The following is a 22,928-nucleotide window of genomic DNA, read 5'->3' on the forward strand; positions in this document are numbered from 1 at the left end:
AGACCCTTCATATACAAATAAGGGCAGTACATTTAGGCTTTCCTACAATGTAACAATAAATCCTGCTATTACATTTTTTAAAGATAATTGTCCTTAACCCTTTATGACCTACCACAGAAGGCAAAAACAGAGATAAAATGAAATTGTGCTCAATTTGCAAAAAGACTGCATGTTTATAAAAATAAACTATTCACAGTAGTGCAATCAAGTCTCGAAGTGTGCCAGATAGTTTTGAGCATACATGTGTTTGCAGAAGACCATGTTGAAACAAAAACAAGTGCGACTTGTGATAGGTTTCATGTCAGAACGTCATCATACACCATCACGTACACATAAAGTAGGAAGTGCTGTGAAAGGCAATGGTCCGGATTATATTATACTGTTTTTGATGAGTGCACTTAATACTACATTTCTGCAAAAGAAGAAGGATATTTCTGGAAGAAAACAGTACTCTGGGACTCACTGAAGGTGTTATATGTTAGTGTTACTCCTCCGGTTTTATATGCAAAAAGAATTCTTGCTCTATCTCGTTTGGCCCTAATTCCACCCAAAGTTAAAGATAGAAATGCATTTGGAGTGCCAGCGCTACTTTGGGTCTTAAAAGGGTTAATATTTAGAAGTTTAAGTAATTTTCTTGGAATGGTGGAAGGAATGTGCTTTGACATTTTCTGGAATTTTCATTTAAAGTTTTAGAGGTCTGTATTTTGTTGTTGGGTTTTGGGGGATAATTTTCTTGGAAGTTTTTGGTACTGTCATGGGAAAATGGGGAATTTATTTGTAATTTTTTTTAGGGATTTGATTTGAAATTTGAGTTGGAATTACTTTGAAATAGCATGAATTTTCAGGAAAATGTAAGGGAATTTGTTTTGAAATTTTTTGTCAAATTTGGGGGAATTTCTGGTAGGTTTTGTGGATTTCAAATTGAAATCTGGATAGAACTATCTCCAAAATTTCTTGAACAGTTTCAGGAAATTTTCAAGCTTTTTGACAAGAAATTATTTATTTTTTTAAAGAAAAAAAATCACTGAAATTTGTTGGGATTATTTGAGGATATTTAAGGCAGACTTTGACTAAAAATTTTAACTTAGTTTTCACAGATTTTTTTTGGCAAGATCTTGTAAATGTTGAGGTATTTGTGAGGATTGTTATAATTTTGAAACTTCGTTTTCTTAAGATTTATTTCCAGGGCTATTTTCCTTTGTTATAAAGAAAGAGAGAGAGGACAGAGCTACAATCAGGGATGAAAGAGTGGGGAATTGCATGTTGTCAAAGAGGGACATGCTGGACTTGAACCCATACCACACACATACATGGGGCTCGACCTAACCACTAGACCGTCTGCGCCCAAAATCTTTAATAGTTTTAAAGGAAATTTGTCAAAACCTTAAGAACTTTGGTGGGTATTTAGTTCATACTTGGCTTTAACAAGATCTTGAGGTGCATTATGAGAAAAATGAAAACATCTCTTCATGACTGGCATTTCCTACTAACTTAATGGCACCCTATCAGCTGGCACACACACACACACACAGCCAAAATGTTTGTTAATAAACCTCAGCAATGACTTTGTTTTCCACAGAACCAGGGTCTTCGGGAGATGTGTTGGGCTGTTTACAAGTTTTTCTAGGCGCAGCCATCTTTGGAACTTTAAAAACATATTCTTTGTTAATTTTTTTTCCTACAAGTAACTGAACATTTTTATTTTGTCTTGCACAGTAAGAAAAGCCTTCTGTCTTCATATGAAGACATCATCTTTACTAATTCATATTCAAAGACAAGACTGAGCTTTAAAATGATCAGGTTCCACTTATCCCAAATGAGAGGAAGAAACTAAAAATGCAATCCAAACAAAAATTAAGGTCTCAGGAGGTTCATGCAGAAAAGCAATCTAAAGGCTTTTCTTGGAGAGTAAACTATACACATTCGTTTATGCCATTTGCAGATTAAACAAAAAACAGGAACAAGATTAGATGAGAATATGAGGGAGAACTGCCTAAAAAACCACCAGGGGCTCGTGGAGTGGCATTCCCCAGGCACAACAATAGAAGGAATAATTACTGCAGTGAATGCATAATTTATACACTCCCCATAGACCTTTAAATATTGATGACATATAAAACAAGGCCAGTATAAACAGTACACTATTAGATACAGAGGTATCAGTAAATATTCATCTGTTATATAAATTCACTCAAAGACCTTTATTAGAGTCTACCTATTCAACTTCTCTTCATCAGCCAATCAGCTGGCTGCAGCCAATGCTTTTGGGAAAGCAGACAAGATCATCTGCTGAGGTTCAAACTGAGCATCAGAAAGGGCAGAAAGGGAGGTTTAAGTAACTTTGGTTGTTGTTGGTCTTGTAGGCCAAATTCTGACTCTACCATACAAATGTAGCAGTGATAAAGATGCAGCAGTGATCAAGCCTCCTCAGACCAAGTTATCATAGCGTTCATAATTTAATTATCATGACAACCGTTAATGCAAACTGCGCTTTAATATCATGATAATTAATGTCCAGACATGATGCTATGTAGGTTCATTAACTGAGATGGGAGAGGAAAAAATGTCCACAGGTTGACCCAAGATATAAAACACGTCAGGCAGGAGGAGGCCTTGCTGCCCCTCCTTTTCCTTGCCTACTTTGTCTGTTGGAGTGGTGTCCTCACAAACTGAGTGACCATGCTAGAAAGAGACTAGTGAGAGAGGCCACCAAGACACCTATGGCTACTCTGAAGGAGTTACAAGCTTCAGAAACAGAGATGGGAGAAACTCTGAATACAAAAACTGTTGCCAAAGCTTTCAAGAGGATGTGGCTATGGACCCTGTATGATGGGGCGACCTCAACCGTGGGGACCTTAGCATCACCGCCAAACATACAGAGTACATGCAGAGTAATTCAAAGGTAAAGAGAACGTCTAAGTATAAAAAACATTACAACACTGAAGTTAGCTTTCAACGTTAGCGTCGCAGAAAGCTTATAAGTTCGCTATCAGATAGTGTGAGTTTCCAGCCAATAAAAATGCGCTACATCATCACAGCCAATCACAATGTGCCACATCATCAGCAGGCGCAGGCCCCTGGACAGATCTGGCAGACACATCTGGTACCTACACTGGAACCAGAATGAAATACTGAACGATGTGTATTTTCCACTCGCTGTCAGAGGTTACGCTAAAGTGAAAATTTGGGTGAAAATTTACTGAGGGGGGAAAAGTTTATTAACACACCACGAACTAAGGAAAACCAAAAGAGGGTAACCCACGATTTCCACATAGGACGACTGCGCCGCGCACCGAAGTGCTGCGCGTTTGATCCAACCAAAGGCAAGCGGAAGCGAGTCTAGAGTGCAGTGCCACGGAATGCAGCCCTCAGCCCTGATCAGCAGGAAGAGATCACGGGAGAACTGTGAGTTCACGCAGGAATAGTATGTCAACATTGGACTATTTTACCTTTTGGGGTTAATTTATCATCCTTTCCGGTATAAGTCCATGATATTATTGCTTCTGTCATTGAGTGAGTACATTAGTAAGTTAAAAGGTTAATGTTTGCTTAAAGGATCTGTGGTTTTATGTACAATTCTTTGGCTAAATATCCCAAAAAGTTAACTTTTCCTCGTCAATGGCGCCGTTGTAGCTCTGTGACCCACTGACCTCTCAGTGACCCTTTGCTCTCACTGCAGGATGAGGCGTAATGTTGATATAGTGATGATGTGAATGTTCTGGAGTGGCCAAGCCAAAGTCCAGACCTCAATCCAAAAGATAATTTGTGGCTGGATTTAAAAAAAGGGCTGTTCGTGCTGGATCCCTGTGCAACCTGACAGAGCTCGAGCAGTTTTGCAAAGAAGAATGGAGTGAAACTGCCATGAAAATGGCGAGATGTGCAAGCCTGATTGAGACCTATCCACACACTCAGTGCAAGATGAACACTTTCAATATCCACTGTACATGTTCACATTGTGTAACTGGCTGTTGATTGTGCCTTAGTCACATGTGGAACTTTACCCATGTGGATTTGACTTTGATTTAGTTATTTCTTTACAGAGAAGGAAATATTGAAATACATAAATTACTGTTGATCCACAATACCAGCTTTACTATCAAAACATGCATTCCATTTACATGGCTGTTACTGCTGGTGTGTACAAAAGTTAAAGTTTGAAAACTTTGGTGCATTTCATAGAAGCTGTTGTAGAATACTAAACCATTAATCATCTTAACAACCATCCTTCCGCCACAACAACAACAAGCCTGCAGTGGAACACAAACACAACATATTTAGTTTTATTAGTGCCAGGCTTGTTTATGAGGCCATAATGGCTTCTTAATGACCACCATGCTGCATGCAGGCACACCCTCATCCCCTACAGCGACGGCTAATAAATGTTGCTCTGTGGGAACACAGTGCCCTGACCTATGGAGGGAAAATAACAGAAGCATGTCCTCCACAACCTTGACTTAAGTGCATTAATGTAGATAGGAGAATGGCAGGAAGGGGAGAGACACAGGAGATAGAAAAGGAATAATCTAAAGTGGAACAGGCTATGGACAATAATGGGTAAGAAAAACACTACATCAACAACAGCAGACATTTGATATTATAAATTGTGTATAGTTTAACCTGTTGTTTAGGCTTTAGTACTGCAGAATGAATAACTACAGCCTGGTGGTTAAATACTTCCATTAAGTAAGGGTTAATGCCCGACGAGGTGTCCAATTATCAGGGATTAGTGGACGACGTGGAGGCGTGAACCTCCACGAAGTCCACTGGAAACCTCGAAGGGCATTAACCCACTTATACCATGGTCACTTGGCAACGAAAATAATTAATAAAACTACTTATTTATAATTTCATACGTTCTGAGATCAAAATAGAAAGTTTTACTAAAACAACAATTTCTTTCCCCGAGCAATGCCTGAGGGCTTGACTAATAACTGGAATAGCCATTCCAATCCCATAATTTTCTTAGGGAATGTAAACGTTATTCAGTACTCCAGTAAATAGGACGGGCCATAGATGCAAAGTCACAATGGAAAAAAAATGAGTCCGCTCAGCGCACTTTCTGAACAGATTTATCGAAGAAAGACATGAAGACGAGTGAGACTGAGAGACATCTGTGATCAGACTATAAACCTGTAAGTTAACATGAACAGTCATCTGATGGAAAGCTTAGTTTTAACAGACCAGCTGTTTGAATAAACAGAATAATTCCCCTTCTGCACTTCGAGGTCACAGACGTGAAACGGAGCTCTCCACGCCCTGCAGGTGTTGATTCTCCGTCAGACACGTCAATATTTATCAGAAATAGTCATGCTGGTTTATCAGAAGCATTTCCTTTGACACTACAAAAAAATAATTGCTACTTTTCTTTTGTTTATGTTATTTAAATCTTCTGACAAAAGTTTACAGCAGTTAGAACAGGAGGGAAGTGAGTTTAACACTCACCTCTCGATGTTAAGGTGAGCCTGGAAACAAGACGAACGTTGGATATAGAAGATAAGACCATCTTACATTACTGGTTTTAAACCTGGAGTCTATCATTTTATTTATATTAGTTAAGTGATGGTAGATGTCAGTCCTCAGGCTCCTTAGGCTGGCAGCGCTGGACTCCCTGCTCAGAAAATACGACCATCTCAGGTTGCTATAGTTACTCCTAGCGGAGTAACGACTAACGGCTGCTGCGCATTAATTTGGAACAGTATAATGATTTTTTGACTGGAACTACTTGGAAGTTCCAATGGTGTCCATATATCAGAAGTTAATGGACACCAATGGAATTTCCACAACCAAAAAAAAAAATCAAGTATTCACCAAGACTATGGTATAAAGTTTCTAAGTGCACAGCAGGTTGGAGCAGATGATAAAATTATCACCTCTTTGTAAGAGTTGTGTTTCAGGGATTGGTCTGAATTGAAAATTGACTTTGAATCAAAATGCAATCCCCAGAATCAGAATTGAATCAAATTCTAAGACGCTTAAGGATTCTTATCTCAATATTGGAAAAAAAGTCCTTCCCATAAAACTTATGGAAAATCCATATGCTACAAATTATAAATGCCCTTGAAACAATAAATACAAAATGCGAGACAACAATCTTATTGCATAGCATGCAAACAATAAACGTTCTATATGTAGATGCTAAAGAAATAGCTCAGTCACCAGAAAGGGAGCCAATTAAGTTTAATTAAGAGGTAAAATATCAACTCTGTGGCTGCAGAGGCAACAGATGGAGCCTGAGATTGAAACATATTAATCCTATTTTCTGATCGCATGGAATAACAGGTGCATTGAAGGGGATTTAATGCAAATTATTTCACATTTGGAGCCAAATGTTGAGCACATCAGAGGGTTTAAACAATTCTAGACAAAAACTCATTAAAACCCATCCCAGGTTGCTCCTGACATCCAGGTTGTGAACCCGTACCATTCTAATCTCTGACCAACACAATAAGAGCAGACTGACAATCAGTCTTCACAGAAGGCATCACCTCTTTTGTCCTCCATGTTGCCTATGGACATGTCACCGGGCATGTTGCCATGGTGATGTAAGGTCACGACAAGGCCCAAAAGGCCCTGCACAGAGAAAATGAAAGACAAACAAGGGAGTGAGAATGAATGCTGATTGAAGAGGCAGCACTCTTTTCATTTACATTCAATGGCAGCAGTGACATTTGTAGACTATTGTGTGACTGTTTGGATGTTGTGTGTATTTGTTTATTGCTTGCATGTCCAGTGCACTGTCGCGTCCAGTAAGAGTAAAAATTAAAGGAATTCTCCTGCTTTGAACACTTGAAGAAATATTCGAATTTAAGTGCTTAGCTTTAAACTACACATAACACAAGAGCAATCATTCGTAATCAGCTGAGACATTTCAGTGTAAAAATTCTACATGTTGCACCCTGATTGGAGTTTCAAACTGTCATCATTCTGATTTCTGAATGAGCAACCTTTACATGATTGCATGGCTTATACTGCAGGGAAAAAAATTTGCTTCCTCCACAAGAAAGTAAATAAATTTAAATTCCTGCATAATAACCTCAATTTTTGAGCTTTTTGCAAACCTAGTGGGAAAGAAAAAAAAAGGTAGCAGTTATATAAAAAAATGTCTCTCTGGTTGATATTTAATCATGCAAATTAATTCATGCTAATTGCTTAAAGCCAGTAATTGCTCATAATTCAGTGCATTTTCATTTTGCTCTTTCCGTGGTCAACATTAAAATTTGCTCCCTTTCAGTGACCCTTTTTGATAAAGAGAATGAGTTATATTGCACTTTATTAAAGTGGTTTGTTTTAGGAAAAAGTGAATTTATGATCAGCTGTGAGTTTATTAAATGTACTGAGAGTACATTTCCTTTTGTGTTGGCTTTTGCAGACCCTGTGGACAAAGGTGGTCCCTCTTATTTTGTTGGACATGATGTGTTAGAGCTGCTACTGGCTTCTTATAGTAGGTGGTGCTAAAGCAAAACTGGGACATTAACATGTTAATGTGTAGAGGAGCAGACCCTAATCATACATGTGAACTCTGAAGCCAATCAGATGATTTATATGAGAATTTTACCAACTTCCTGTCAAATGGCAAGACAAAAATGCTCAACACCACCAGTGAGGTATTCTTTGATGAAACAAGTCAGTGATACAGACCAAAAGTAGGACTTTATTTCCAAATTTGAGCTTGAAAGGTTCAGAAAAATAAACAAATGACACAGTTGTGCCACTTCCTGTTGCCAATAGGGGGCACTATAACGAGATGTTTGCATGTGGGCGTGATCAGTGTGATACTGTTGTTTTGCCAGAAACTGTAGAATGACACAGAAGAATGCATTTAAAAGTTACAGGAGGTTTAAGTCATTTGAAATCATCATAAAGCCTTATTTTGAAATTAATATGAAGCTAATAGACTTCCTGTTGAGATCTGGAAATGGGTCCAAGTGGCTTTTTTGTAGGCCTGATGCTGACCCATATGCAGACCCAAAATCATAACCCTGGGTTGATGGTCTGAAGGGGCCAAATGTTTCGACTTGTTTTTGAGGGAAAAAAAAGTAAATTTAGAGGAGGAAATGTTCAACTGGCAGAAGGGGGCGCTGTGACAAAGTGATAACACTGATGCATGGATGTAATCAGGATCACTGTGTAATCGTCCCTGAGTTGTTTGGTGATGATCAACAGCATTATAAAGTCATAAGGCATCATTTGTGTTGGCTCACTGCAAAAAAAGTAGTCTAACTTTGGGCCCTGATTATGGCCCCACCTTATGGTTCAAACTTCAGATTTTCACAAATTTTGATATCCATCTTGTCCATAATCACCAAAAAAATTTTGGAGTCAATCAGATAAAACACCTTGGACGAGTTTGTTCAAAAGTGCAACCTACCCATCAATGCAAACATGAAAATTTGACCTTTAATTGTTTGTACTGCACTTTTTATACATTTTAGAGGACGTCCTAAGAGATGTTTTTTTCCCATCCAGACCTCATACATATGTAAAAAATGTCATGTTATAGCTCTTTCCTAGCCCCTTGATTGATTCTAGGGTCTCTGATTTCCGGAGTCCCTGAGGGGGCCCTGTGAGTAGGACTTTTAGAATTCCACCAAAATGAAAAAGTGCCACTGGGGGACAATTTTGGGCAAAATCTAATGCACTTCGGGGCATGTTAAAGCCCCCAATTTAGCAGTTTTCTAGCACAAATAACTGTAATGCCCAATTTCAATAGAGTCCTTGCTCTAAGGACTGTGCTTGCACCCTAATCAAACTCGGTTAAAAGATTTTTAGGGCAAAGATTTCACTTCTCTGTCCTTGATCCTCTGTTCTCCAAGCAGTTTAAGAGCCTTGGGCTGGTCCTTAAGATGGCAGGTCAGAAACTACTTTGACTGAGGACTGTGCATTTAAGAGACATGGCCTGAAATCCAGTTTGAAACAGTATGGGGACCAACATAAACCAGCTTCAAAACGCAGCTCCAAAACCAGATGGCTGAAGTCACTCAGACTTATCCAACACTTTATACAGTCTACGGTTTTAGCCCAAATCTACTTAAAAAGACAAAAAAAAAAAAAAAAAACCCTGTGAGAAGCACTTAGTGTTTCTGTCATGGAGCAGAGGCCCTTTCACTGTTACACTGTTCTAATTACATGCATCTTCAAGTCACTTAGCTGTCGGATATCGGACAATGTTAGTCTTTGGTTTATTTGTTCTTTTTCCAATGACTCCACTTTAAAACAAGAGGGCGTAATTGGCAGAGCGATACACCATCAGCTAATTGACGATCCATCAGCCTTATTCCCCCTGGGAGTTCACTCCCTGAGCAGCTGTTCAATTACCAGATTTAGCAGGGGTGGATCAGGTCTACATCCTCACCCCGACAATGCCGCCACACTTTTCATTACGACTGGCAAGAGCTCACAGATTAGCCATGAGATGATCAATACCCTTATCAGCTAGTCATGCTCATGCATACGAGTAAACAGAGGCCTACCAAGGACAGTACTGAATGTGGTTTGCAGCAGAAGTGCAAACATGAGTGCTGTCAAATCTTAGATTTTTAAATTTGTGATTAACTGCTTCTTTCCTATAGATAACTGTGATTAATCAGTTTTAATCCAGTGTTTAAAATTCAGTTATTTAGATATTAAAAAAAAAACTCTTTCTTCTTAAAAACGTGAAGTAATTCTTGCAAGTTTTTGGATTTTTAATCAACTGAAGTTACAAGTAACTGTTGTGCTTTAAAATTTTATATGCAGGAGCGCATGTACAAAATGACTCATTAAACTTCAATGGATTTACACTTTTTAGGAGTTCATGTTTGGCTGCTTTCTCTTTGTAATTGACCCAGTAAAGGTTCCCAATCAAGCTAAGGGATTTTTATAAAAATGCGTTGTTTACTACTTTTATTATCTTTGTTGTGCTTTCTGAAGCTGTCCTGATCAAATTCTGCTTTTATTTGAAAAATAAGGATCTTCTAGTGGATCAACAGTCAGAATATGAGCTTAACTGCAGAAAAGACAAACTTGTTATGAATTGCAAAGTGCATGAAAACAATAAAAGGAAATTAGATTTCTTCCATTATCAGAAGCCCCACCTCTTCATGATTTTGATTGGCTGGTGAGGGAGAACTGACATTAATGAGCGAGGTGCTATTACATGTCGGATGGTTCAGCTGAAAGCGCTGCAAAAGCAGCAACAAAAACAGCCGTTGCTAAGGGCGTTTTTTCCGTTCAGGTGACTGAGAATGCTGGACTACACTATCTTTGTATTGAAAATGAGCACTGCCAGCACTAAAATCACCAACTGAAGCAGGCCCTGCAGGCCGTTAGACCCCCGCTGTCTTTGTAGGTTAAATCTGGCAGTAACACTCAGCAGCCATCTAGCCCTAAACATATTGTGTTAACCTGATCTTTATCTGACTGTCTTTTACCAACGCCAGAACACTGACTGACAGCTAACATAATATAGCTGGCTAACAATAACTGGCTAATGTTAGATAATGAGCACCCTCCTACACTTAAACTAAGAATATCTTGCTCTTCATTTCCCAAAGAGCACCATTACTGACCCCAACACATCAAAAGTAATTGAAACTGTCAGTGCTTTGGTAGACATTCATCCTGTGTTTCAGATTCTCCTGTACTGTAAATATACCCGTCTGTAAAAGAAAAACCACTGAAGCAAAGTTCTGGCTCTTACCTTTTACCTTTTAGTGATCTAAATAGTGTCCCGGGTGCTGCACAAGGGTCCAAAATACAACCCCAATTCCAAAAAAGTTGTCAAAAAAAACTGAAATGATTTGTAAATCACATAAACCAATATTTTATGCACAATAAAAGATAAACTAGATATTAGATGTTTAAACTGAGACATTTTCCCATTCCATAAAGATATTTGGGGCAAAAGGCTTGAAAAGTAAGACTATAAAAACAGCTGGAGGAGCATTTTACTTCTAATTAGGTTAATTGGCAACAGGATGTAACATGACTGGGCATAAAATTTTAGAGAGGCAGAGTTTCCCAGAAGTAAAGATGTTAAAAGGTTCATCATTCTGGGAATAACTGTGTCAAAATTGTTGGAACAATTTCAGAAAACAATTCCTTAGTGTATTAATGCAACGACTCTAAATGTTCCAGTATCTACAGTTCATAATATCATCAAAAGATTCAGAGAATCTAAAGAATTCTCTGTGTGAAAGGGACGAGACTGTAGGTCAGTATTGGATGCTGCAGATCTTTAAGCTCGCAGGCAGTGCCACATTAAAACTAGGCATAATCCTGTACTGGAAATCACTACATGGGCTAAGGAACACTTCCAGAAATCATGATCTATCGACACAGTTATCCGTGCCATCCACCAATCAAAGTAAGAGCTGTATCATGCAAAGAAGAAGCCATATATGAACAGGATCAGTAAAGTCAACATCTTCTCTGAGGCAAAGCTTATTTAAAATGGACTGAGGCAAAATGAGAAAACTGTTCTGTGGTCAGATTGCACAAAATTTGAAATTCATTTTGAAAAACACGGATGCCGTGTCCTGTGGACTGAAGAGGAGCGGGACATTCCAGCTTTTTATCAGTTCTAAAGTCTGCATCTCTAGAGGTTTTAGAACAACACATCCATCCAGACATCTCCAATCTCTTTCAGGGAAGGCCTTGACTATATCAGCAAGACAATGTTAAACCCCATACCACATCGAACACAACAGCATGGCTTCACAGTAGAAAAGTACAGGGCTGAACAATTTGGAAAAATAAAATAATATTAGTATTTGATTTTTTTTATTTTTAAAATTACTCATCTTCTGGATTTCCCAGCAAAAAAGCAAATACTACATTTGATAGATAAAACTAAGGCTAAGCAATTCTTAAAAATGATCTAATTTGCTTGTTTTGACTCCTCATTTGAATTGTGATATTGAAGGGAATGATGATTATATGTCTTACATTTTTTAACAACACAACACAAAAACAAGAAAAGTAGGATTTTCTGCAAACTATTCTAGAAAAGAATAACACTAAGTTTGCTGTGTAGAGCAAAACATCTCTGCTGCAAAAAAATGTATTAAACTGTTATTTTGAAACACATTTAAAAAAAAATCGATTCCAAATAGTATCGTGATATTTTGTCTGGTGATATATCGTATCGTCTCGTCCACCAAGAATACGTTTTTATTCAAATTTAATATGAACTGACGTCTATGATAATGGGAAAATAAAATCAGTTTTTTGGACAATTGTTTGTCCAGTGAGGTCGACAGAGGTGACGGTCGAAGAGCAGGAGAAAGTTAGGACAACAAACACGGCAGCACCAAGGGAAGGACATTAGGAATGCAAGCAGGGCACGAATAACATGGACATGACACATGAGGTTTGCAAGAAGTGCTACATAAAAATAAAAAACTGCATAAATACGACAAACATGAGAGCAAGGCTAATGCTTAATCAGCTAAACAGTTGAAAAACTGGTATAGATCGCAATATATCGCAATATATAGTATTATGTTTAAAATGTCAATAATATCGTATGGTGGGGCCACAGGTAGAAGAAATATTGCTCTAACCTGACACACCGGATGGATTTGTTTCACACATCCACCTGGAAAACCTCCCATAGAAAGTGTTTGGGAAAGGGCAGAGGCTTTGAAAAAAAAAAAACTCAGAGGGTGATTGGAGGAGTGTTCTGTCTATCACATCTTTACGGACCAATCAGAGCATAAAAACACGTGACGATTAGAATTTCGCTGAATCTGGTTGGGAGAAGGGCAAAAACATCGTTTCCACAAAGAAAACAACTCACTGCTCTTCTTTGTTCTTCTTTTAACGGAGAAATGTCGTTGAGTTCTGATAAAACTGGCGTTTTAGCAGCATCCACACTAATCTTTTCCACCACAAAGCTTTGAAAGATGGATTCGCCAGTGAGAAACGTGGAAATGGGCAAATCCATCTGCTTTGCAAGGCTAATATTGCTCATTCTGAGATTTGAAAATTGCACTCGGACAAATCACGATTTAGTCTGAATTTCGAATAATTGCCTGTCCCCCATCCAAACCTTTCACCAACAGAAAACAACTGGTGCATCATAAATGAAAAATCTGGCAAAGAAGACTCAGGACTGTTGAGTAGCTAGAGTCCTACATCAGACAAGAATGGGACAACATTCCTCTCCCAAAACTTCAGTAACTGGTTTTCCTCATTTGTCAGATGTTTCCAGACTGTTTTTCATAGAAGAGCTAATATCTTTTATGAAATGGTAAAATGTCCGAGTTCCATTCTATTGTGAATAAAATATGGATTTATGAGATTTGCAAATCATTGCATTCTGTTTGAAATAACATTTTACAAACTGCCCCAACTTTTTTGGAATTGAAATTGTAATTAAAACTCACAATTTAAATACATATCTCCATTTTTCTGTAGTCAGCTGATGTTAACGTGCATCATTTTGAAGTGATGGAGAATAAAATGAGCGGTGCCATAGCACTACACAGTAGTCGATGGTAGCTGCCACTGTTTATGCCATCTAGGCATCTACTGTGCTGGGTCTATGAGAAATAACATGCTGTCTAGTTCTGCTCTTTTATAAGCTGTCTTAAACATCAATTGGAGCTGAGACTGACTGAACACACTGACTGAAGGCTCTGCAGCATGCGTGGGGAATATTAAGTGGATTTCTGGAAAGGTAAAACATGTTTGTGTATATTTGAGCATGTTTCTGTTATGTTTTCATGCGCCGTCATATCCCAGTTCCTCTGAGTCTAGCATTATCTGCAATTAACTCTCCCCACACAGAGGCAGAGCACATGTATACCAGACAAATGCCTGTAATTACAGGCAAAATGGCCAGATGAGCAGAATAGGATAAACAGCCTAAAAAGCTGCATTAGAGTGGATGTTTAGCGATTAAAATAAAAGCTCCTATTTTTCCCCAGACACAAAGACAGACGGAGAACGGAGAGTCATGGGAGTTTAGATTGATTTTGTGTGTTTTAATTTCACTGCTATGCAGCTGAAAACTGAAAAGAGTCAGTGTTTGCCCAGTGTGTTATAAGCTCTCCCTTTCCCTCTCTGTTTACTCTCCTCTGTTTTCTGGATCTTTCTCTTTTCCTTCCTTACATCATCTTCTTTCATCTTCCATCTTATTTCATCTCCAGCTGCTCCTATTTTCCTGCCCTCTTGTTTTGCCACTTGTGTTCTCTCTTCCATTATTTACCTGCTCTCTTTCTAGTCAGTCTCTCTTTACATTTTCCCTTCTTATTTGCATGTTTTCCAGTTTCAAAGGCCGTCTTATCTGCTGCATAACCTCTTGAAACAGACATGTATCTGATAGTGGTGAGGAAAGCTGCATTCTGATTCAACATATTAAAAAAAATCTTAAATAACAAAAGTTGCATGATTAAATTTTTCAGCAGTAAAAGTATTTTTAGTGTGAAGGTGTCTAAAGACGCAAGTATTTATTCTGCAGAATAGACCTTTTCAGGATTACGGACGAGGGCAGAACTTATAACACAGCCTTTGCAAACATCCTATTTTCATTTTTGCACTCTACATTATTTTTACTTTGCACATGGACACAAAATTATTTCACTAAAACTACCAGGGTCTAAATTATTAGCCCCCCCTAATGCTAATAGTAATTGTGTCTCCTTTTGCTGGACAACAGCCTACAGTCGTAGTTTCCGACAATTCTCCTGAGGAATCACAGCCCAGTCTTCTTTGGCCAATCTCTCATCATCATCAAAAGATTCAAAGAATCTGGAGAAAGCTCTGCACAAGGGACAAGACCATCAGGTGGCGCTGCATCAAAAACAGGCATGATTCTGTACTGGAAACACTTCCGGTGTCGGCACAGTTTACCACGCTATCAACAAATGCAAGTAAAAGCTATAGCAGGCAGAGAAGAAGACATATGTGAACAGGATCCAGAAACATCGCCGTCTTCTCTGGATCACAGCTCATTTAAAATGAACACAAGCAGAATGGAACACTGTTCTGTGGTCAGACAAATCAAAATTTGAAATTCTCTTTGGGAACCAGGGACACCATATCCTGCAGACAGAGGAGAGGGGCCATCAGCTTCTCCAGCATCTCCTTAATGTCCTTTTTTGTCTGCAGGACCATGTTTTTGAACATGGCTGTGTAAAAAAAAAAATTACTATTTTGGGTGCATACTGCCAGCTCAATAAATTTATTTTTTTCCCTTTTTTTTGGATACTTGCTAAGGCTTATTAAATTTTTTTTATACTTTTAGTAAGCCACTATTGCATAACTACTTTTAAAACAGGTATATACATAATCATGACATACCTATCCTTCTATTGTTTTCTACAATCTTTCTGTTGTTGTAGATAAATCTGCTGTGGAAATGTGTCCTAGACTAATAACAATAAATGCAGACTTATTTGTACCACATGCAATAAGCATTTACTAACTTTCACATGTAAACCCTTGGCTTCCTTCCAAAATCTGCCCCACCTACATTTCCTTATTTTTACACCAGTATAAAGTCCCAGTGTCCTCATACGAGTACTTCCTGTTACTGTTGATGAAACATATCAAATTGTCATTCCAAAGCCTAAGTACACAAGTTCCAATCATAAAATCTGGATAGTTTTTGCACCTTGACCAGCTTTGTGTTGCTGTAGAGCAGTGATCATCAGCTGGTGGCCCGGGGGCCACATCAGGCCCCCCATATCTCCCTATCCGGCCCCAGAACATAATCAAATTCAAAATACGTGCAGAGAAAATGTTTTGGTTTTTGGGGAATTTTTAAATTTATTTTTATTCTTTCTTAATTTAAAATTACCTTCCTATAGATATTAAAAGAACTCCAAAAACAACAAAGATTGAAACAAAATTCACAAAATTTCCACCTATTTTTGCCAGTTTAACGCCACTTCAGCCACTTTTTGCCACTTTTTGCCACTTTTTGCCACTTTAACCTATATTGCCTTTTCTCTGGGTTATTTTTTCCTATTTTTTATCAAATTTGTGGTACTTCTAACCTATTTCTGCTACTTTTAGAATTAAATTTCACCACCCTTCCCAACATTTTTTTTTTTTTGCAACTTTAGCTATTTTAACGTATTTTAATTCTGTTTTTAACAAAATGATTTACATTTTTAAGAGGGCTACTTACTAAACAAATGAATTAAAATGTTATTTGTTTCTTTGATACAAGTGGTTATTATTCAGGTAAAATCTAAAATACAGCAGAAATACGTAGCTTAGATAGCTCAGTCGCCCCCTTGTGGCTGGCTGTGATATAGGGACTGATCTCACTGTTGGAGCCTAAAAATTGCATACCTTTGAAAATAAATAAAAATGCATACACAAAAATATACTAATTAGACCATTTTAAAAAATTTCTTAAGTTGATCTGGAGGTTCGGCCCCCAGAGTGCCTGTCTGGGAACACACTGGCCCTTGATCAAATGTAGTTGATGACCCCTGTTGTAGAGCCTTTTGGTTACAAAGACAGCAAACTTGATAGGGCACCAATCACTGTAATGTGCTGTTGAAACCACAAGATGGCAGACAAGGCGTAGGTCGAAGTTCAGCAGATTTTAGAGCAATGGTCAGAGAACCCAAAATGACATGTCCTCATATGAGGATGCTGGGAATTAGGAGGTTACATAGGATAATGTATTTTTAGATATTATAGATGACCAAAACAGTTTTATACAGGCAGATCAATAATTTAAATGTAAATAATTGCCAACAGTTGTGTTTCTGTGGAAGGCCACAATCATTTTGCAATAAAATTTCGCATTTTTGCAATTAATCGTGCAGCTCTAGCCCCCATCCTGTTTCCAGGGGGAGTAGAGCCCAGGCCCAGTAGGGGTGCATGAGCTTGGATTTTTGCAGATATCTGATATAATGATAATTAAAAATTAATTTTGACAAGCTGATATTGATGTTTAAATGTAGTTCAGACCTAAAACTTTGGTACTTAAAAAATAATTTAAAGTTTGAGGAAAAATAAACAAATTTAAGTTAAAACACCCAGTTTAAAGTGTAAGGAATAATGGTGAACAAAGATGTAGGTCTGTTGGTCCAGCCTAAAATGTCACCAAATTGTTCAAACAGCCAATATTCACACCTGATAAAGGACCTTTTTTTATCAACAATCATACCATCTATTCCCTCTGGGGAAATAATCAGAATAATGAAGCTTACCTCAGCTTCTGTGAGCCAGAATGGTCAGGATGACTGCACAGCACCAGCAGCTGGAACAGATGTAGGTTTTTTTTCCTGACCATTCAAAGGTGCTTTTCTTATTTCTTCTTTAATTATTTGTTTTTGGAGTTTTTCATACCTTATTTAGAGAGGAGAATGAACACAGAGTGGGAAACAGGGACGAGGGAGTGGGGCACTACTGGACTTGAACCTTCGCCGCCTGCTTACAAAGAGGCATTTTTTTATGTGATGCAATTATCAGCCCTGGCATACAAAGAGAGGCTTCATATTCAAACTACCTAAGCTGCTTCTCACACACACACCCACACACCCCCACACACATGTCCTGCTCTTTCACCTGTGCTTGTATTCTCACAGAAAGATTAAATATTAAGTGGAGAAATCATGTATTGTTGAGTTATGGCTATTGTAACATTCAACATTTAGTCTTGTCTCTGTAACAACAATTTAACTTACTATTCACCACATATTTTATAATTAAAGATCTCAGTATAACTGTTCATAGTATTGTCTTCATCATTAAAAAAAGTGTTGTGAATAAACATTTTTGTCATTTTTAGTTAACAAATGCTGATCTTCATTAAAAGAACAAAACTACAAGTGTTAATACTTACTGAAAGTACTAAAGGGAAAACTAGTACTTCTGGAGAATGAACAAACCCAGAAAATATGTAACATACAATTATATTTCAGTCCAGCTAGTAAAACTGAGCTGATTTTAACTATTCCATATTGCTCTGACAGTATTTTTTGCAAAAGGATTTTTTTTTTTTGCAGTGGCTGAAATATGTTAGGTACAATTTCATTCACCCATTCATTTTCTCTACACCACTTACCCCTTTGGGGGCTGCAGAGGTAGAATTTGAAGGTATGATATTTTGTTGAGGATACAATACTTCTTTCTGAAGGTGACATTTCTTGAAAAAGCTTAAATATTTATAAGGTTTGTTGCAAAAGTGTACACAATTCTTGGTTTAAATTTTTGCAGGAGGTGAATTATTTCTTGCAGAAGCTTAAATGTTAAATGCAACGGTTTAATATTTCTTGACATACTATTTTTCAGAAGGCAAACCTCCTGCCAAACCTTAAGTATTTTGTAGCAGCTGAAATATCTTGCAGAAAGTGAAAAATGTCATGCACTAGCTTAGATTTTGCAACATGTGGTGTATTTCTTAAAGAAACTCAAGTATTTTGCAGCAGCAGATGTATTTGTTAAATCTAATCTTTTTTAAAAGGTGATATACTTTTTACAGAGGCTTATATGTTTTTAAATGTTTAGAATAAAGTCAAGTATTTCTGCACAAGCCTTAATACATTTTTCACTGAAACTGAATAATAGATAACAGAAATATTTCCCACAAAAGCTTGGATATTTTGCAGAATTAATATTTTGCAGAAAGCATGAGTATTTTTACAAAAGGTGAAACATTTTTCCGACAGCTTGAAAACTTTTTTTAAGGTGTAATACGTCTTGATCTAATGTTCTGTAGAAGGTTGCATGCTTCTTGCATAGTTTGCAGATGATTACAGTTAAACATTTCAACTCAAACATGTTTTGCATGTTAAATACACTGGGTGAAATATTTCTTGCAGAAGCTTTAATTTGTGGCAGAAAGTAAAACACTTGTCAGAATGTTCATTCTTTCCTGCAGAACCTTAAAAAATATTTCAGCTGTAAGTATTTCTTGTTTTAATATTTTGATGAAGGTAAAATGCATGTTGAAAAAGCTTAGATATTTTGCAGGATGTTAACTATTTCAAACAGGAGTTCACTTACATTTTTGTGGAACCTTTTTAGAGGCTTAAATGTTTTGCTGAATTGAATTTTATCTAGTTGAAGCTTAAATATTTTTGACAGAAGGTGAAATATTTTGCAGCTTTTTTTGTATATATAGCTTGAATATTTTTTGCAGAGGCTAAAATATTCTGCAGGATGTAAATCATTTCTAGCTTAAATAAATATTTTGTTGAAGCTGTGGCACTTCTTGATTTAATATGATGAAAAGGATGAAATACATCTTATACATCTTGTAGTAGCTCAAATCTTTTTGCACAAGCTTAAACACTTTTCAGAGTGTTAAGTGTTTCTAGCAAAAACTTAGGCTAATTATTTTGCAGACACTTAACCCCTTGAGGCCTGTTGTATCATATTTGATACTTTTATGATACCTCTATCTAATCAATATAATCAATCAACTACTAAATAAATCTGAATACAATCTGAAAACAATAAAAATGCCCTCAAGTGGATAATCAGTTACCAAAAACACCTAATGTATCAATTGATGTACCAAAAAATTATATGTTAAATTTTATGGAATTTGGATTTTTTTGTATGTCAGTAGAAAGTGAAATAAACACTTTAGTTCCCAAAAAAAAAAAAAAAAAAAAAAAAAGATCATTTTCTGGCTATAACTTGTTGATCAGGCTTCAAAGGGTTAAAAAAAAATTTGCACAGATTTTAATGTTTTGCATATATCTATTCTATTTTGCAAAAGGTGACCTTTACTTGCAGGAAATTGAACAATTTGCAGATGGTTAAAATTGAATATTCAAATGTAAAAAAAATCTTGCAGCATGTTAAATATATTTCTTGCATATTGCTGAAGATTTTGCAGAGGGTAACATATTTCTTGTGGAAGCTTTGCTATTTTGCAGAAGATGAAATATTTTGCAGAATGCAAAATATTGTACGGAGGCTGAAATACTTTGCAAAGATGCAGCTGTCCTTTGGGGCCACCGTATTTCTTTCCCTGCTCCTGCTTTGATGATTTAATACATTTGCCTGATCAATGAACGCCTCTGGGGAATTAGCCAGCACCAAAATAACACATAGAACAAAAGTCTGAAACACAACTTTGCCTTTTAGTTGATTTTAAACATTGATTTCTACAGTGTGTGGGATAATGTTCACGTCGTTGTTGCTATTTTTTGAAGAGAGCGAGGAAAAATTTAACGTAAGGGGGAATTTGAGGTGAGTGCAATATCGCAGTTGACGCAAATTAAAGTCATAAAACCACGTGGAAGAGTCCCTTACAGAAAGGCGATTAACAGTCAGAGAACGAGAGGTGTACAAGTGTGATAAACACTCTCCATGTGCAGCCAGAGTGGACAATTTGCGTTTATTAAAATAAGACGACACGGCATGCAATAAAAGCTGAAGGTGTGCGAATCTACAGACTTTTATTGCCTCACGTGAGCGCCTCTTCCATGATAAGCCAACAGTAAAAGAAACTTGATCAAGCCCTCGTCTTATCTGCACTGAAGTGTTAGAAATACTCTCAGAAAAGAGGAGAGGAAACGGAGATCCAGCAGAGGCGAAAAAAGGGTCAGAAACTGAACTCACCTCAGTATTTCTACGTTGATTTTCAGAGCAGCATCAGTAGAGTCCACACGAGATAGGGCTGATGTTTGAACTGCTGGCTGCTGAGCTCAGTCTGCACACAGACAGCTCTGACAGTCATTAGTCTCCACCCCCAGCCCCTAAAACACACATCAACAAAAACACACACACACCTTTCTCCACATGGAGGTCCCTGCATGCTTTCTGCTGAGGACCACCTTATCTAGCAGTCCAAGTCCTATTTAAAAAGTTCAGCCACATTAAGAAAAGACAGTCTGGCCGCAGACTTCAGGTCCTCTTGCAGACCATTGACCTACTGTGTGAAACCTGTCAGAACGGAAATGCATGATGAAACTTTAAAAAATAAATTAATAATACAAAAAAAGGCATACCAAAAGATAAAAAAGAAAACCGGACCAAAAACCTTATTATACAATGTTTAATTAAGCTGCTTACAGAAAAGATAATAATAGAGCTATAGCTAATGTAGCTAAAGGTAAATCCATATGCATACGTAGATGAAGGTTTTGAAAAACCTCCCAAATATCACTAAAAAGTTTTTTAAGCTCTAATGAGGTGGTTTTTCTGACACAGATGAAGTCGCAGGACGTAACGTATGGTGTCACGTGACAAGTTCACTTTGAGGCAACGTGGTGCGTTACGTGGACAGAAGAGGAGACATCATACTTATACCTTTATACGTGGTCTACCATACATACAGACTTTGCCTCTGAACTATCATCCGATGCCAACACACCACAGGTTTTGAGCATCAATATTCCTTGCAGCAGAGTCTCGCGAGTTGAGATTTTACGAGAATTACAAGGCTCATGGCCAAAACTCCCTTCAGTGGAAACACATTCAAATCCCAATTGTACTTAGTCAAAATTTTAGAAATATTGCTTTTATTTTGTGAAAAATGAACAGAAACGCAGCTAATGACTCACATTATTCATCAGCAGCAACTACACCTTCTACATATGGTGCCTGCTTAACTCATTATCTCCAATGAAGGGAAGTGGCCCAGGTGGCATCTATGTTTTCATATCTATGGGGAAGCTATGGAAGCTACATTAGCTAAGTTATCTTATGCCATGTTTGCCAAAGACTCATTTTAGAAGTAGCTGAACAAAGCTTGGCCTGTTTTAGCTTTGTTAGCTTTAGCTACAGCTAAGGAGGCTACATTGGCTTTAGTAGGAATGTTAACTACATAGCTAGCGTAGCTATATTAGCTGTAGCTAAAGCCATGGGATATTATCTTCTATGACGCTTGCAAACCATTGTTGCATAACTACTTTTAAAACGTGTCTATACATAATTTAATCCCAGTTTGGCCTCTGACCTTTGTTTCTGTGATGGATAGATGGATAGATGGATAGCTAGCTGGATGGATGGATGGATAGCTAGCTGGATGGATAGATGGATGGATGGATAGATGGATAGATGGATGGATGGATGGATGGATGGATGGATAGCTAGCTGGATGGATAGATGGATGGATGGATAGATGGATGGATGGATAGATGGATAGATGGATAGATGGATGGATGGATGGATGGATAGCTAGCTGGATGGATAGATGGATGGATGGATAGATGGATGGATGGATGGATGGATGGATAGCTAGCTGGATGGATGGATGGATGGATAGCTAGCTGGATGGATGGATGGATGGATAGCTAGCTGGATGGATAGATGGATGGATGGATGGATGGATGGATGGATAGCTAGCTGGATGGATGGATGGATGGATAGCTAGCTGGATGGATGGATGGATGGATGGATAGATGGATGGATGGATGGATGGATAGATGGATAGATGGATGGATGGATGGATGGATGGATAGATGGATGGATGGATGGATGGATGGCAGCTGCAGCCCCTCACCAAGTTTGCTGCTTACAGTGAGAGAGAGAGGGAGTGCCACCACTGCTGAGCACAGCCATGAAAGTCGGAAGGTAGGATTCAGTCTGTGTTACTATCATAAAATGTACAATCAATACACAAAAAATTCAAAGACTGTGTCATATATAAATAAAACTGACATGGTTTAAAGATTGTCAAAAATATTGAGGGCAGACTTTGCAAAAAACAAACAAAAAAAAAAACGTAGAAAAATAAAATCTTGTAACTTTAAAACCATCTAAAAAAAATCCATAATCCAATGGTTAGTCACAGTTATATGTTTTTTAGATTTTTTTTTTCATGTATGTAATTGTAGAAAAGTATTATAATAAATGCACTCAATCCAAAATAAAAGAACTTCACTAAAGTGGGCTGGTCTGAGTCAGAAAACCAGGGCTGAGAATGAGTCCTACTCTGGCCCTGCTATAATGAAAAATAAAGGTCCTGTACATGTTGATCATAGTCTTTCAACTTCATCTGCTGACAGAGAATTATCTGAAAT

General features: G+C 37.6%; 1 protein-coding gene across 1 annotated transcript in view; it reads right to left on the reverse strand.

The window, feature by feature from the left end:
• The window catches only part of LOC121508624 (somatostatin receptor type 5), a 28,100-nt gene extending 7,535 nt beyond the window's left edge, over positions 1-20,565 (reverse strand). Inside the window, exon 1 of the mRNA XM_041785604.1 lies at positions 20,524-20,565. The gene's annotated coding sequence lies outside the window, so the exon portion shown is untranslated. The remainder of the gene's footprint in view (positions 1-20,523) is intronic.
• Positions 20,566-22,928: the final 2,363 nt, after the last annotated feature.

This window comes from Cheilinus undulatus, linkage group 4 (genome assembly GCF_018320785.1).
Source record: "Cheilinus undulatus linkage group 4, ASM1832078v1, whole genome shotgun sequence".
Classification (NCBI taxonomy): domain Eukaryota; kingdom Metazoa; phylum Chordata; class Actinopteri; order Labriformes; family Labridae; genus Cheilinus; species Cheilinus undulatus.